At 40.6% G+C, this 15654-nt stretch overlaps 1 protein-coding gene across 6 annotated transcripts in view; it reads right to left on the bottom strand.

Moving 5' to 3' along the window:
- The window catches only part of cntfr (ciliary neurotrophic factor receptor), a 244636-nt gene that overhangs the window by 9214 nt on the left and 219768 nt on the right, over positions 1 to 15654 (bottom strand). The gene's annotated exons all lie outside the window — the stretch shown is intronic.

The following is a 15654-nucleotide window of genomic DNA, read 5'->3' as shown; positions in this document are numbered from 1 at the left end:
AGCAAATGATTTGCTGCCGCCGCGCAGTAATTTACAGTTGTGTTTATGTGTGTGTGTGTGGGTGGGTGCGTGTGTGTGGGGGTGTGTATGTGTGTTTGTTTGCCTCTGGCTTGTGTCTGACAGACTGGAGTAAAAAAAAAGAAAGAAAAACACAGGGAGAGAGAAGGTGCAGCCTTTTCTTCTCCTGAAGTAGAATTAAATGATTTAGTGACATGGCTTCTGCAGTCTACCAGTCTAACACACACACACACACACACACACACACACACACACACACACACACACACACACATCAATGGGATTTGTCCTCAAGCCTTCAGTTAACTACAATGTGCTTTATAGAAGCATTTGGTATGTCGGTTGGAACACTGGATAATACACAAACTCTAATCTGACCTTGAAGCATGTGGAAGCAATACATGGACTTTAACGAAGGCGAGTTGATGCTTCGTTAAAGGTGCTGAGTAATCATTACTTAAACACAGCTAAGCACCTATCAGTGCTCTGTCTGACCCTTATCATGAACAAGTCTTCGTTAAGTCACACTTTTTCCAACGGCCTGTGCTGAAACCCATAACGTTACGTGAAAATCATTAGTAAGTGATTACTCACTGTTAACTAAGCACTAATCAACTTTAACTTGGCATGAAATAACTGTTATGAATTCATGTATCATTTGTACGGTGTTACCATTTAATCTGGAGTAACTCCATATACATTACTCAGACGCTCAACTTCAGAGTCTTTCACACATCCTCTTCCTCCCTGGTACTGACAAGCGCGATGTGCCAAACTGAAAATGGGCCTTTCATCAATGAAGAGGGCCTCTTTTTTTTTTTTTTTACAGCACTTTTGCATATTCATAGAATCTGGATTTCTGAATGAGGGAGCGCAATGAGGACAATCTCAGTATTGTGTCAGACAGGATGTGTTATTTAAAGCCCGTGATTTCATAACAAGTCTGAATGCAAAGTAAGCAGGTGTGGATTTGTCCATTTATATATTGTTCTGCTGAGTCCCAGACTCTGAGGGTATGCATCAAAGGACAACGAAGGAAAACACACCATAAATAGATGGAAAAGCTTTAATAGTATAACTATACCCCTCAACAATCATCTTACGGTGGACAAAAAAAAAAAAAAATATATATATATATATATTTATTTCAGCCGAGAAGGAACGTGATCACTAGCTTTGTTTTCTTATGAGTCCATCCACAACCTTCGACTTTTAATGAAATTCAGCCTGGGTTCATTAAAAAGTGTCTGAATAACCTGCCAAGTCATTTCAGGTGTGATTGCAACACTTTCCTTTTGCTTTGTGTGTGTCATTTAACACAGTGGAGTCTTCATTGTACAGGCACCTCATGCTATTTTATGCTGAAATCTCACGGTTTGCCATGCAACAAAGAAGCAAGATGTCTCGTCTGTACTTCCTCCTGTGTTTTCTGTGCCTGAACCAGACCTCGGAAAATATTTCATTAAATGTATCTTATAAATATCTCTACAACGCCAAGGGGGGAATTTTTCTGAATGTCCACTCGGACTCAAGGGTGACCTGAACACTTTCTTGTGGTCAAAGGTCACTGTGACAGGCATAGGCTGTGCTCCTTCTAGTTCACCATGAACTTCTATCTGACTGTCTTTTCATCAGACGGGAAAAACATTTGGACCTGCGGAGTCGTCCACAGCAGTTGTCTGAGAATGGCTTCCGACCTTGCTTATCGCTCATAGATGACCCGTCTGTTCCCAGCGCGGCCTTCATCTTCTCAGCCTCTCTCTCACCACCCCACCCTGTCTTTTTTTTTTATCTGGCAAAGCGAGCGCTCGTTTATAGGCTTAATTTAATTAGTGGAATGCAACAACAACGTCACAGTGAGTGTGTGCCGATGTACACGTTGAGCACTGTGTGGGGATATATTATGTATGTGTGTGTGTGTGTGTGTGTGTTAACAGATGAGTGCACAGCCTAAGAAGCTAAATCTTTCACTGTTTAGTCCAACCAGCATTTCTCTGTGACTCTGATGTTTGTCTTAAGTTCCACATCAGTTTGCTTCTATGTTCATGGAAATGTGTGGAAATGTCATTATTGTCCTATGAGTGGGTGTTTATGTGTGTGTGTGTTTGTGTGTGCACATGCACTTGCATTTAATGAGAAGGAGAAAAACATCAATTTATGAAAGCTAAAGTCTTGTGTGTGTTTGCAAGGTTTAATTAGAATTATGTGGAAATATATATGTATGTGCATGTGTGTGTGTGTGTGTGTGTGTAAGCCTAAGAATCTGTATGCATGTGTGAATGGTATATATGTGTATGCAGGGGAGTGTATGGAGTAAACAGCTTGCAGATAAACATTTCCAGAGAGATGGATGTGTTGCCAAGTGGCTACACAGGGAGCAGTGAGAGCAGCACTTAATATCACATAGAGGGAGGGGGGAGGTATGGAGAATGAGGGAGGGAAGGAGGGAGAGATGGATGGAGGGAGGTGATGCTTTTTGGAGAGGCTGTTGCTATCCCTGCCAAAAAAAAAAAAAAAGTCAGATCATTCACGCCGCAAGACAAAGCCTGTTTGTTGAGGTGATGGTGTTGAAGTGATGAGTTGCTCTCTGATGTGTGTATGTTTCATGTGTGTCTCTCGGGTCCATGCATTTTAACCAAAGATTTTTCCAGCAGCATTCAAAAGTGTATGTCCAATGCTCGCGCTTACACACACACACACACACACACACACACACACACACACGCAGAGGACAGCAGGCATATGTGTACAAACACACTGCTGTCAAATATTTACCTACCCATCCTCATCACGTTCCATTAGCTCAGTGTAAATATACTGAATTCACTAAGCCCAAGATATGATACGATACTATTAATAATAACAACAGTTCTGGCTAAATGACAACAGAATAGTTTATTTTCAAAGTAATAATCACTAAATAAATATCCTCACTCTAGAGAAAGCTCCTCATTTGATGCATAAACATCATCATGTGCGATCATTGTAAACAGAAAAAATGACACTGACAGGGAAAAGGGTGGCAGAACGACGTCAGCCTGCTGCTGCTGTTACTGCTGCCGATACAGAGAAACAGCTGGATGTTCCAACCCAGCAGGAAGCTGCAAATGCTAATTCAAAGGAGCTTGTTCTCTGAAAGTACAAGAAAATAAAGGAATTAAAGCGATGGTGTGTGACAATTGTCTCCATCTTCTGGTATTGGGAGGAATTAAAAACAACTGCTGACACGCTTATGTAGCTAGAAATTTCCTGTTCTGCTTTTAGCAGGAAGTTTTTGGTTTTGTTCCTCGAATGTTCTTTCTAAAAGTAAGATTAAATTCTCTAAAAATGTTGGTATATTCAACAATGTGCCCCATCCTTCCTCAGAATGAGCACTTAGCAGTTTCAGTGCACTCAACCTTGATGTCTTTCTAGATGTTGTTAGCTGTTAGTTAGCCATTATCTTCAATCTTAATTTTGTCACCTGTCATTTTTTGACCAACCCCCCCCCCCCAAACTGCTGATGAAGTTTTGTCTTCAGGTTTTTTTTGTGTTTTCTGAAAAACATGAAAAAATGACGTAGACGATTATTTTAAGAAGGCGACGATTGCGATCGCTTTAACATTCGTAAAATGCTTTTTAATTGCTTAACGTTCTTAAAATGCCCTTTTATTTTTAGATGTATTTTTTTCCTAGGACATCAATAGATCTAGTTGGCTTGTGTTAGCCAAAACTGTGGAAAATTAGCTTCAATAGACTCTGCTGTTGGCTTACTATTGTGACTGTTGTGACTGTAAATTGGGTGTAAATGGTTTGGAGGGTCACATGACCCCCACAAATCGACTCATTTCATTGTCCGAAATGGATCCGTTTCAAATTCTAACATGTGGAAAGGCTAGAGTAGCAGCAAGATCAAAGTACATAAAGTCAGTGGAGGGCTAATGCAGAGTAGGAATGCCACCACATAAACAAACTCCACATACAGTTTATGTATGGATATGTTGAGTTTTACTGGCTGGTGTGTGAACTCGTTTGGCGAGTGCTTGAATTAAGGAGTTCAGTTACATGAAAATATGATGCACTATTGCTTTAAGACTCGAAGAAATGCTGCAAAGGCTCCTGGATGTCACGATAAAAAATACACAAGAACGAACAGTAGAATGTGAAATACTCGTCAAGATACAGCATTTACTCCAACTGGCAAACAAACAACAGTAGCAGCTGCTTCACTCACTCTCACTCAAATGCTCACTCACACACACACACACACACACACACACACACACACACACACACACACACACAACATCTTCAACACAAATCTAGACAATGAACGATGCAGAGAGAGGAGATGTGAACATTCCTCAGAGATTGAATAAGAACTGTGAGAAAAAAACGGACCCTCTCCTCTGCGCTCCATTATTACCACAACAACTGGATAGAAAATCAGCAAGATAACGACATACATTTTGCGGAGGAAATTATTTAGACATATATGTGATTGGATAACACACCACATGGTCAGGTCAGAGGCGGAGAGGTCAGTGAGATAAGCTGAACTGTAAGTAAATTAGAAAAAAAAAACCAGTTAAAGACAGAGAGGATAGATAGAAGAGTGGGGGAAAGAAAGAACCATAAAGATGCAGAACAGAGACAGAGAGAGAACGCAAAAGAAAGATGGGGAGGCAGACATGGAGAGAATTGGCGTCGGTGGTCAGATCTAATCCAGCGAGCATGTCTGTTGTCCTGGAAAGGAAACCCAATTATATGGCACTTCCACTGGCCCGATCCCGCTCCGTGGGTGTGTATCTGTGTGTGTGTGTGTGTGCCTGAGAAGGTTGGTCTCATTAGCTTGACTGACAGCTCCCATTTTTGCCGCCGCACTCTCCTCCCATTTGTGCACACATACACATTCAGAGAAACGCAAGGTCCAGGGGAAATTTCTTAGATAGTATTTCTCTCTTTGAAGCCCCAAATCACCATGGCGGCAATTACTGTAAGAGGAAGCGAAACCCTCCAGCCAATCATAAAAGCCCACACTAAGCCCTTTAAAGAAAGCAAATTGTGACAGAGCGGAGGTGACTCGACATTAACTCTGGTTTTTGCTGTCATGCCTACATGTCAAAAATGTCAAACATGAACATGCTGGGAAAGATAAAATGAGAATCAATATTCAGGCCCCTTCTTCTGTGACAGCTCTAAAAGTCTCCTGCCAGTCCTCCAAAATAAAGGGTGCAGTACTACCCAGTTCTGTCAGAGTGCAGGCATTCTGAAGATGTATTACCACAACAAATCTGATTGGTTGTAAGCCACGATATAATAAACGTATTAACCCATGTGGTTTGTTTTTAAACATCACACCAAAGCTACTTGAACTTTGAACAGCACAGCGCTTAAGGATTCATGTCAGTGTTTCTGGGGGCAGGGCCTCACCGGTTAGTACTTAAAAAAAACACCTTATGACTTGGTTCTCTGACGTGGGTTAAACTGGAGCATATCTTATGTTCCCTTTCGCTCTGCCTCAGCTCTCACTTGTTGCTAAAGAGACACGGTGTAATGTTATAGAGTCCAGTCTGACGACGGGGAGACCAGTGTCGGGGTGGTTTATTCCCCAATGGTTCGATAGCGCTGCCTGTGGTAGTAAGCTGCTGTATGACAGCTAGTTCATGTTTAACCCACTGACAATCAGGGAATGTCGGCCATTTTTTTTGGGGGGGGGGGGGGGTTCACCAAAAGAGACAGTCATGTGTCCTCCACTGCCACCATGTTGTGGTGTAAATGAATGAGATTAAATTGCATTAAATGACACATGGATAACTGAAACAAGTCAGACACACCTAACGACCTAAAAGTGGCATTTATACACCATCTAGTGAGATCCTGTGATAATAAAAATGGTTTAAGGTCTTAAAGGTCTGTAAATTTTATATGGAATGATAAACAACACCCCTTAGCTGGGAAATAATTAAAATATTCTAGAGCCGGTCCTGAGATATGAATATATTAAAAACACACCGAAGCAGCAGAGAGACCAATATAGTTATTAATAAACTTTGATACTGAGGAAGAGCTGCTGGATGTGTGAATATCTCCTTGTGAAATATCAGAAAAGACATAAATAGTGCAGCATATAGCGTCAGTGATCTTACTAATACCGTTAACAACTTTAACTCTTGTCTTTCATCCGGGTGCTTCTCACAGCCCACAGCACAAATCACACATGAAACATTTATATGAAAATAAAATCTCAGGATTTCTTTGGCAGCTTCTCCACTCTTAACTCTTCCTCTCTCTTCCATTAACTCTTTGTCCGTGAAAAGAGAGCAATGCAGAGAATGAAACGCTCGCATGTACCTGAACACAATCATACACAACTAACCTGCAGACACTGTAGGAGCTCCGCCGTGCTGCAACACTCCCTCAGCTCAGCTACTGATGCCCTGTCACTGTTTGATTAATGATTTATTAAGCTCCATTTTAAAGGAAATGATGTGTTTACTTGGCTATGTGTTTTTAGATTAATTATTAGGACTGGCAGGGGTTATGAATGTCAAGGAGGGTGCGGGCTTGTCGGTGCTGGCAGCTTCTAAAAAACTCCCTTCAATTAAAGACAACGGAGTCCAATACAAACAGCTAGCAAGTGTTGCATAATGCTCATACCGTAGAGCAAGATCACACTGGTTATTTTTGCTCGCTGGAGCTGCTTCCTTATCGGAATCATTTGTCAGAAAGCCTCGGTTTGATTGATCTGCTGTGTTCAAATCACCAGATGGATATATTTTCTCTAATTCTCCCTGAGTTACTGCCCCCAGAACGACGCTTGATAAAAGCTGAAGCTGACAAAACCTGATGAGTGGCAGAACTGCTGTCCGCCAGCTGACCCACAGTTCTCCAAAGAGAGCAGCGCTGCTCAATGGCAGCTGGAATGGCTCATAAAAAAATTGATGCTTTTAAGGAAGTTTTATGGGTGTTTTCTTTTCCCTTCTTTTTTTTTTTTTTAAGGCCACAAGTTTGGAGGTGTTCTGGGTGTATTAAACGCGACTGAGGATGACAATTTCCCGCTATTTTTAGCACACCGTCTCAATCCAACAGCCTGCCTCGTTATTTTATTCTTTAATTTGTTTTAAGAGCTTCATTCCTGCCACATGAGGCCACATAAGCTGGCCTCCCTGGCCGCCTTTATAGGAACACACAGCAAAAAATAAAAAAATAAAAATCCAGCCTTGTTTGTCAAATCTTTACTAGCACGGTGACTTCCATGTTTCTGTTCATTCCATCAGAACTTTATTGGCCATGAGACACCAGTCCCAGACATGAGGTCAATACAGTGTACGTGTGTATCATGACAACCCAAAGATCATCAGTGTGTGTGTGTGTGTGTGTGTGCGCGACAACCCAGGGAATGACATGGTGATACAGAAATCAATAAATGCAGAGGAAAGGGTAGTCATCTACATTCAACCCTGACACGGACAGACCTCTAAAGTACCAAGAATAGAAAATGTTACAGCTGTGAAATATTCTGACTGCCATCTTGAAAACACTCAGACGACAAGAATCTTTTTCAATCTCTGTCTTTGATTCATACAATAAGAAAAAGAGCAACCACCACTTTGTGCAACTGTCTTTGTTCATTCTTTTCTTTTCTGCGGCTTTTTATTTTCTTAAACTTCCCCTACGCCTGATAAAAAAGAGAGCAAAATAAAAAAATCAAATAACAGCCGGCAGGTGACATAGCAGTTATCCTGATGTTGGGTGTATTTTTCGGTTTGTCAAAAGGAACAGATAAAATTCCAACTTTCAACTGTAACATTTCTCTACAGCCAAGCTAAATGATGATGACTTTCATGTATAATTGCGCCGCAACAGCCATGCGTGTGTGATAAATGATCTGTCTGTAGCAGCGTCCTTTAGATGGGATGTTTTCCCCAAACAAGGTCTCAACATTTATCATGTGCACCCGTAGCTCCAAATGGACGGCTAGAGGGATGGATGGTTAGATAGCTGGCTTAATGCACGGGTGGACAGGCAGATGAGAGGGTGATGGTAGAACCTTGGATGGTTGGGGGAGATAAAAATTGTAACATTAGAGTGATATTGGTGGGAGGAAAGGCAGAGAGGAAGGAGGTAGGGAAATGAGGTAGCAGTAAAGGTTGATGAGGTTCATGAGTCTCAAGACTGAACTCCTTTTCAGTGTATTTTTCTTTGCCACGGTACTAACGACAACAGAGAACACACACACACACATCCCCACATGTAATCACATCACAGGAAGTTACAAGAGCACAAACACGTACGTGCAGCGGGTCTATGAAGAGATTTATGTCCCGACATCATGAGGAATACCTGGCACACACACACACACGCACACACACACACACACACACACACAGGCCCACTATTGATCCTTCTAAGTGCTTGCAGGAGCAGAGACTTTTGGCAAACACACAAAGAGCATTACTACATGGGTGAGAGGATGGATGTCTCAGTGATGGAGTATAAAACTTGAAGTGGAAAAATACACAAAATCCCTCTGTAGAATGGATAAAATAAAATCATATCAATATTTTAAAAAAATGAATAAACAGGGGAAAAAACCTCTTTTTTGAATCCCCTATTCAATTATTTATCTTTCAAGCCTCTGATCATATAGACATGATCACAACGAGTTACAATTCATGTTGCTACAATGATATGAATGTTAAAAAAAAGAAGAAAAAAGTGAGTGTTTTGTTTAATTTTTTTTGCATTCTAAAGCCAAATTCAACTCCAGAGGTTTAACAAAACTGAAAGGGAGGCTGTGGTGGGAGGCAGATTACGCAAGGAAGAGTTCATAAGGACAAAATGGCCGAAACAAGTGCAGCTTCACTCGATGTGAGAAAATTGATATGTTACGATGATATACGGTCAAAGTCAGCAGAAAAAAGGCGGAGCCCTTCTCACCCTCTCTGCTCCACCATACATGCAACGAACCACGCTGATGTGTCCAATATCCGAGATGAGAAAAAAAAAAAATCAGTAAAACCTGATTAATTGCAAATTTGGCTCCTGTACAGTGAACACTGCAGAACAAAGAAGAAGAAGAAAAAAAGGACAAGATAAAGACATAAATTGGTCAAATGGACACTCATCTGCTCAACTTGTGTCCTTGATGTTTGAGTATTTCTGTCTCTTACATCATGTTTTTGTCTGCCCTCCACATCTACTGTATATATATATATATATATATATATATATATATATATAAAATCTTCTTGTCACAGTTGTTAGCTTGACAGAATTTATCGAGTGCGATTAGATTATTTGTTTCAGTTCATTTTGTTTGTAGCTGCTATATTAATGGCAGCAAGACTTCCTGGGGTCCTCACAAAATTACAATATATTTTGAATGTAAGACTTTTTTTTTTTTCATTTTCTTATCAGAAATAGTACCAGTATCTTAAAATCCAACGAGAACAATCTACATTGTTCATGATAATGAACTGAATTATGATAACATTATTAAATTACACAGGCAGACTGTTTCACTCAAGAACAACAAAAATACTTTTAGGACTTAAACGTGACCTGGAGAGATGATTTGCGGAGAGCGAGTTGTGCGTGTGATGAATGTCTGTTCACACAACAGATTATTTGCAACTGCTCTCACATGCGCACATGCATATTAATCACTGTAATTAGAGGAACAAGAATGCAGGGATGAGTAAGGTCTGTTTCTGTTCATTGACATGCACACAGGCGGTATGTGCATCTGTATGTGTGTGTGTTTGCATGAAAATATGTATGTGTGTGTGTGTGTGTGTGTGTTTTCAGTTGACTGGAGTTCAGCACCATCCCCAAAGGGCAATTACAGCATAACAGATGCAGTTTCATTCCGCAAAGAGAATATTGAGCAATCTGAAATTGTTCTTATCACAGTTACTGGTCCATTGCTTTAATTGCTGTGAGAGTTTGCCTTCTTGTCTCAGTGAAGGGAGCGTGAGTGTGTGATAGAAACAGGTCATGGGAAACTGAACAATTCACTAAACATTTAGAGGCATACAGATGCATTTTATTCAACATTTTACTGCTTTTCATTTGGTGGCTCTTTTGCTCCTTTGATGGTTGTGTCAAAGATGGTGCCCAGGGTGTGTCGATGTGGGGAACAAATGAAAGTAAATGCCAGTTTCTTTGGATTGAGCATCGCTAGAGGTCCCGTCTGACGCGCTACCCTGCCTCTGACTGGCTGGTTCTTGGCACCTTTAGGTGTGCGGAGTGAGATGGATCACGGTCAGAGCCAGTCAGAGGACGAGCAGGAGCGTGTCCTCACTGAACGCAGGTGGGGAAAACACAAAAACCTGGTTTATTTTTGTTGGAGGATCTTTAGAGGATACTGAATATTTTTTTTGGGGGGTAACCCCTTTTGTTACAGTGCATATCCCAGTTTGGGGATCATGGCGTGCTAACGTAGCTTAAGTCTCAACTTGTATGTTCTGTCCATAATTGAGGCCAGAGGAGTTTATTTCCATAGTATATTTTATATATCTAATAAATGTAGTTTATATATCTAAAGCTAATAATACATACAGTATTTACTCAGGGGGAAAACGTGCTTGGCCTCTGAACATATGAAACATTACACCTTCACAACGCAGTTCATCATCTTTGCAGTGCTGGAGCAAATATGTTGCCTGTAACTTTGCTAGTTAGCTGCTTACTTTGTCGTCGTGTGATCAGATTGAGACTTTAAGGAGACGAGAGCCTATTTCCTTTTCAGAAACATCCAAAAATTGTGTCCTTTATGTGAAGCTGGGCAATATGGCCAGAAAAATTTAAAAAGACAAGAAAAAGCACCCAGCGAGGCTAAAACATGACTTTGCACTTTTAGGACACCATGTGCATGAGAGATAAGCAATCGTCAGTACCAGCGGCTCTGTTCATGAACATTCAGAGCTCCTGGTTTAATTGACATTTTGCAGCCAGGAGTCTCTCAGGTACATGACAATCAATAGAGGAGTTTTGGTGTCATGTTTCTGAGACATAGGGCCATCAATACAGGACTTTAGTAGCCAATGTAATACCAATATTAGAGGATTCAAAAATCTCTATATACTGGCTGGCATATTTATTGATCTATTTTTCTCATTATGATCCCTTAAATGTGGTTATCAAGCATTTGTGACAAAGACTGGAATGGAGGCAGGTTAACTTTTAGTGGGAAAATAAGCTTTTTCATTCGAAATGATGGACATCAGAGGGCTGAACACTAACATCACTTCACACACGATAATAACTTGAGCTCAGCCATACTAGACTGACTGATACTGGATTTTTCAGACTGATGTTAGCACCAATATCTGGGAGTAAAACAACTTCAAAATAAATCATATTATTTTTGCTATTGTCCCTCAAATATAATCAAAAATTCTGACAAACATATTTATAAATATAAACTTTCACGGCACTGAAATATAAAACTTCACTGGTAATTGAAAAAAAATGTAAATAACCCTGAGAGTTTATGATATCAATCAATAATTAATACCATATAATATGGACCACAGCCTCTTCAAGGTCCTCTCCATACTCCAAACAGTGATTAAAATACTTTGTGAATTTTAATTTTCAGCAGGATCTCATCCTAAAATCTCCAGAAAGCATCATAATTCAAGGACTTTTCATGGAGCAACTTTTTATTCTACTGGGGGGGCTTTGTGAATACAATGCAGCCCAGACGCCTCGAGAAAGCAACGCACATCTACTTTCAGTCTCAGCACACACGCGCGCACACACTCACACTCTCTCTCTCTCACACACACACACACACTCACGCAGATTCAGTTGCTTGTACATCTTGGTAGCTGGCGAGGCAGCAGCAGCATCGTATACGGCGAGGACAGATGGAGCAGGGTAAACTGTGAACTCCTCCGTCTTGTGTCAGAAGATGATGCCTTGTCATCCAACAAAAAGCAGGAGCTAAGATCAGAGTGCAGTGTCCTTTTTTCAGCCTCTCTCCCGTGTAAAAGCTCTTGTTGGATTAACTAGGAGATTGCCTGAGCCAGCGAGCCCCCTGCAATAATGGCAGTCCTGTAAACGCCGATGACCCTTCCTCGACTACGGCCTTTTGTTCTCAGTTCTGTCTGCTCTGATTTTCTATCCGTGACTCCTTTTACGTATCAACTCTCAAATCCAGATACAGTTTACCCTGATAACATTCACACCTGGTACTACAATGAGATCCAATCCGTGCAGCCTCCTCTCATTTGAGTGTGGTTTGCTTGCGTTCTTGTGTATTTTTGCCGTTTTTAACAGCTGGAACGTTGCAGATAAAACCAGAGACCAATGCTGGTTCAAACAGCTGCTTGAATTTCAGCTGCGCGGCTACTGTTGAGAGGATGATGTGGATGTAGGAAGGCTGTCAAGACTGGTGAGAGAGGATAGTGACCTTAGTGGATGAAGACTGGACCATAGAGGACACACGTATTTGTGCTCAGCCATATTTCCATTCACACAGTTGTTACATGTGAATCGATCACCTCCAGAAGTGAGCTGATCTGACTGCTATCCAGTTCCCCAAAAGGCAGGTGCAAATGACGCACTTGGTCTCATCTTTTGCTTGGTAAAGCTCATCCAATGTGCTGTTCTACCCCTCTCTATTTCTTTATTTCCCCCAATTTTTTTATGGCTTAACATATCCCAGAAGCTCCCGTCATTCCTCTCGCCACAGTTGAACCATTCATTCATCATCCTTTAATAGGAAACACCTTGTGACTGATAGCTTCTCAAACTGCCCTTTCAAAGTTGCCTCCAGTGCTCCCTTTTTCTTCCCGTCTCTCACACTGCCAACTATTTATCTACTTGAAGCTTGTTTTCTTCGATACATTTAATCACAATCTTCTCTACTTCTCCTTTTCTCTCTCCGGCTCCCTCACCCACCATCCATTATTCCCGTGTACCCCTTATTTAGTGTCAAGGCTTTTTAATATTAAAGATGCACTTGGTTTAACTTTGTCTTCTTTCCTGATTTTCCTTCTTCATCACTCATTCCTGATGTTTATATGAGTCCACATTTCCTTTGTGACTCCAACACAAGTACAAATACATGTATCTATTAAGTTTTATCTTATTTTTATACACCCTTTCCTTCTTCTGCTGTATCTGCAAACTGAGTCTGCAAACCATTAACATTTTTCTCCTTCTCTGATGCACTCCATTCATCTCGACTTCAAACCTTTGCTCTCCATCACTCCAAAGTATCTGGGCCAGTCATCTCTTCATTCCTGGGGAGGATGAATGGCTTCCTTTAAAGATCACCCTGATCACACCGCTGCTTTCATTTCTGACTCAAAACACATTTCAAGATGTCACATGTGAAAGCCATTCTCACCCAGCGCCGCTTGTCTGATGCTGCGGTAAAGGTAGACTCTTCCACCTCCGAGACCTTAATCTATAAACGCCAACAATACCACTATGTGAGGTTGCTGGGAGCAATTTAGTTTGTATTTAGCATTTAGCGTGCTCATATTTCCATAGTTATTGGGAGTGGATTCACGCTCAGGAAGATGGTGTCTCCAGAACACCGCTAGCTTTTCAAGGACACTAGATGTCGGTGTACATAATTCAACGTGTTCCTGCAACGTTCACTCTGTACACAAAAACATTTTTAATCCACGTCGGCATTGAAAAGATGATGACATCCCAGAGACCTCTCAGCAAGGCAAATGTGGAATGAATAATCTGGCCTTTTTAAACTCTACTTGGTTCGACTGGTCAGCATTGCTGAAAAATCACACATTTGGAAGTGAATTTTAATGGGTTGGGCCACCTAATACACAATTTATACTTGTGAATAAATTCGCGCTTTTATAATGTTCCACGTGTATTAGCGGTTTTAAAGTCATTCCTAAATCCAGTTAGTATAATTCTGAGCCATGAATTAGTGATAACTATACATTTGTAACGATAACCCAATATAAGTCGAAACAAAGAAGATGCTTTTTTATAAATGTTGTTGTAATAAGCATTGATAATTATGCACCACGCTTTATTAACTGTTAATAAGTGCACAATAAAGTCTTCATAACCTTAATAAGGCGTTGTTACTGCTTTAGATTAAAAAATCTTCATGTAATAAAAGCAAGAAAATGATTAGTTTTCAGTTCAGTTTTTAAACACTGATAAAGGGTTTCCCATGAAGAGTAAGAAATGTCTTATCAGCTTACCTTACATGCGATTATGATGCTATTATCAATGCTTTTATAGTCTTGGGGGGGTTGAGGGTCATGTGATCAGTAGTGTTTGTCTGTCAGAAGGATGATGTTTTTTGCTTAACATATTGATAAAAAAAAATCACATTTTTTTTTAAACTTCTGGTTCAGCAGAGTTCTCCTTGGTTGACATATGCACTCTCCTAGCGCCCTCTCGTTAACTGTTATTAATGCTAATACCAAAGACTGGGATATAAAGCTATACAGATTAATGAATGGTCTTTTAACCAAAATGTGCACTTCAAGTGCAACTGAGCACACAAGCACTGCTATCCAGCACTAAATACATGCCAAATTTCAGTCAAGATTCAATACTGCTACAGAAATTAAAACCATATATGACCTTGGCGACGTTCATCAAAGATCAGTGCAAACCCAGAAAACCATGCAGTTTCCTTATTGCTGTGTTTCTGTCATTTCCAAAATCACTTTGTGATAATATCATGTACATGCATCAAATGGATGACTGATTAGTGAGAGATTGTCTGTCAGATGTAACCACCACTTTGAACCATGAAGACTCTTCATTCCCACTGTTGTGTGTAGGTGTGTGTGCGTGCGTCAAGTGTGTGTGAGCGTGTGTGTAAGAAAAAACAAAGGCGTAAGTGTTGAGATTGGTTGTGCATAGATACAAATGATCCCTGAGGACTGCAGCCACCTCTATCATGGACCTCTTACTCTGCTACCACAGCAGGTTACAGTAACACAGCAGACTGAGTCAAACGGCTCTTGAACTCTCCATCATGAACACTTCACCTCCCACAGCACAGGGTGCAACACATTGCATCATTTAAACAGCTGCCACTTACTGTCACTTACTTCTAATAGACAGCAGCGCTGCACTTTCCACCGACCAGCCTGCCATCACTGGCATTATTCACCTGTGGACTGTCACTCAGACACTTTTGATGCTGCTACATTATTTCAGCAGATATTCTGCGTACCGCTGATGTAATTCCTTTCTGTTTAAACTTTTTATTTCAATGTTTTTAACCTTGAGCTGCAACTGTTATATAGCTATTATTTTTTATTAGCACCTTAAATATGTTTTCACAAAAACACATCAAGGTTTCTGTTTACTGCTCTTTTATTCAAAAACAAAAAATCGAGTTGGTATTTTAATGTCTATGTGCAGAGAAGCACAGGGATGAGGAGGTAGGTGGACCCATCCACCAGGAAGCATCGCCATGGGAGCAAAGGGGATTTCTACATGATGTTGGATTGTTGTAGAAAGTAGAGTGAGATAATATTAACAAATGAACACCCAGTTTTATGACTTTTGAAGCATAAATACAATTTTTTGGAGAACAAATCTCATTTCAGTGGAAACCCACTCAAAATTGTACTGACTTGGAGACGAGGGAAACGGATGCTCAAAAATGGTAACTTTTTTATGTATTTAGGGACGTTT

Source organism: Aulostomus chinensis, chromosome 19 (genome assembly GCF_037954235.1).
Source record: "Aulostomus chinensis isolate RoL2024-O1b breed Wild chromosome 19, RoL_Achi_v1.0, whole genome shotgun sequence".
Taxonomy (NCBI): domain Eukaryota; kingdom Metazoa; phylum Chordata; class Actinopteri; order Syngnathiformes; family Aulostomidae; genus Aulostomus; species Aulostomus chinensis.
Note: the sequence above shows the minus strand (reverse complement) of the source record. Positions and strands in the feature narration are given on the sequence as shown.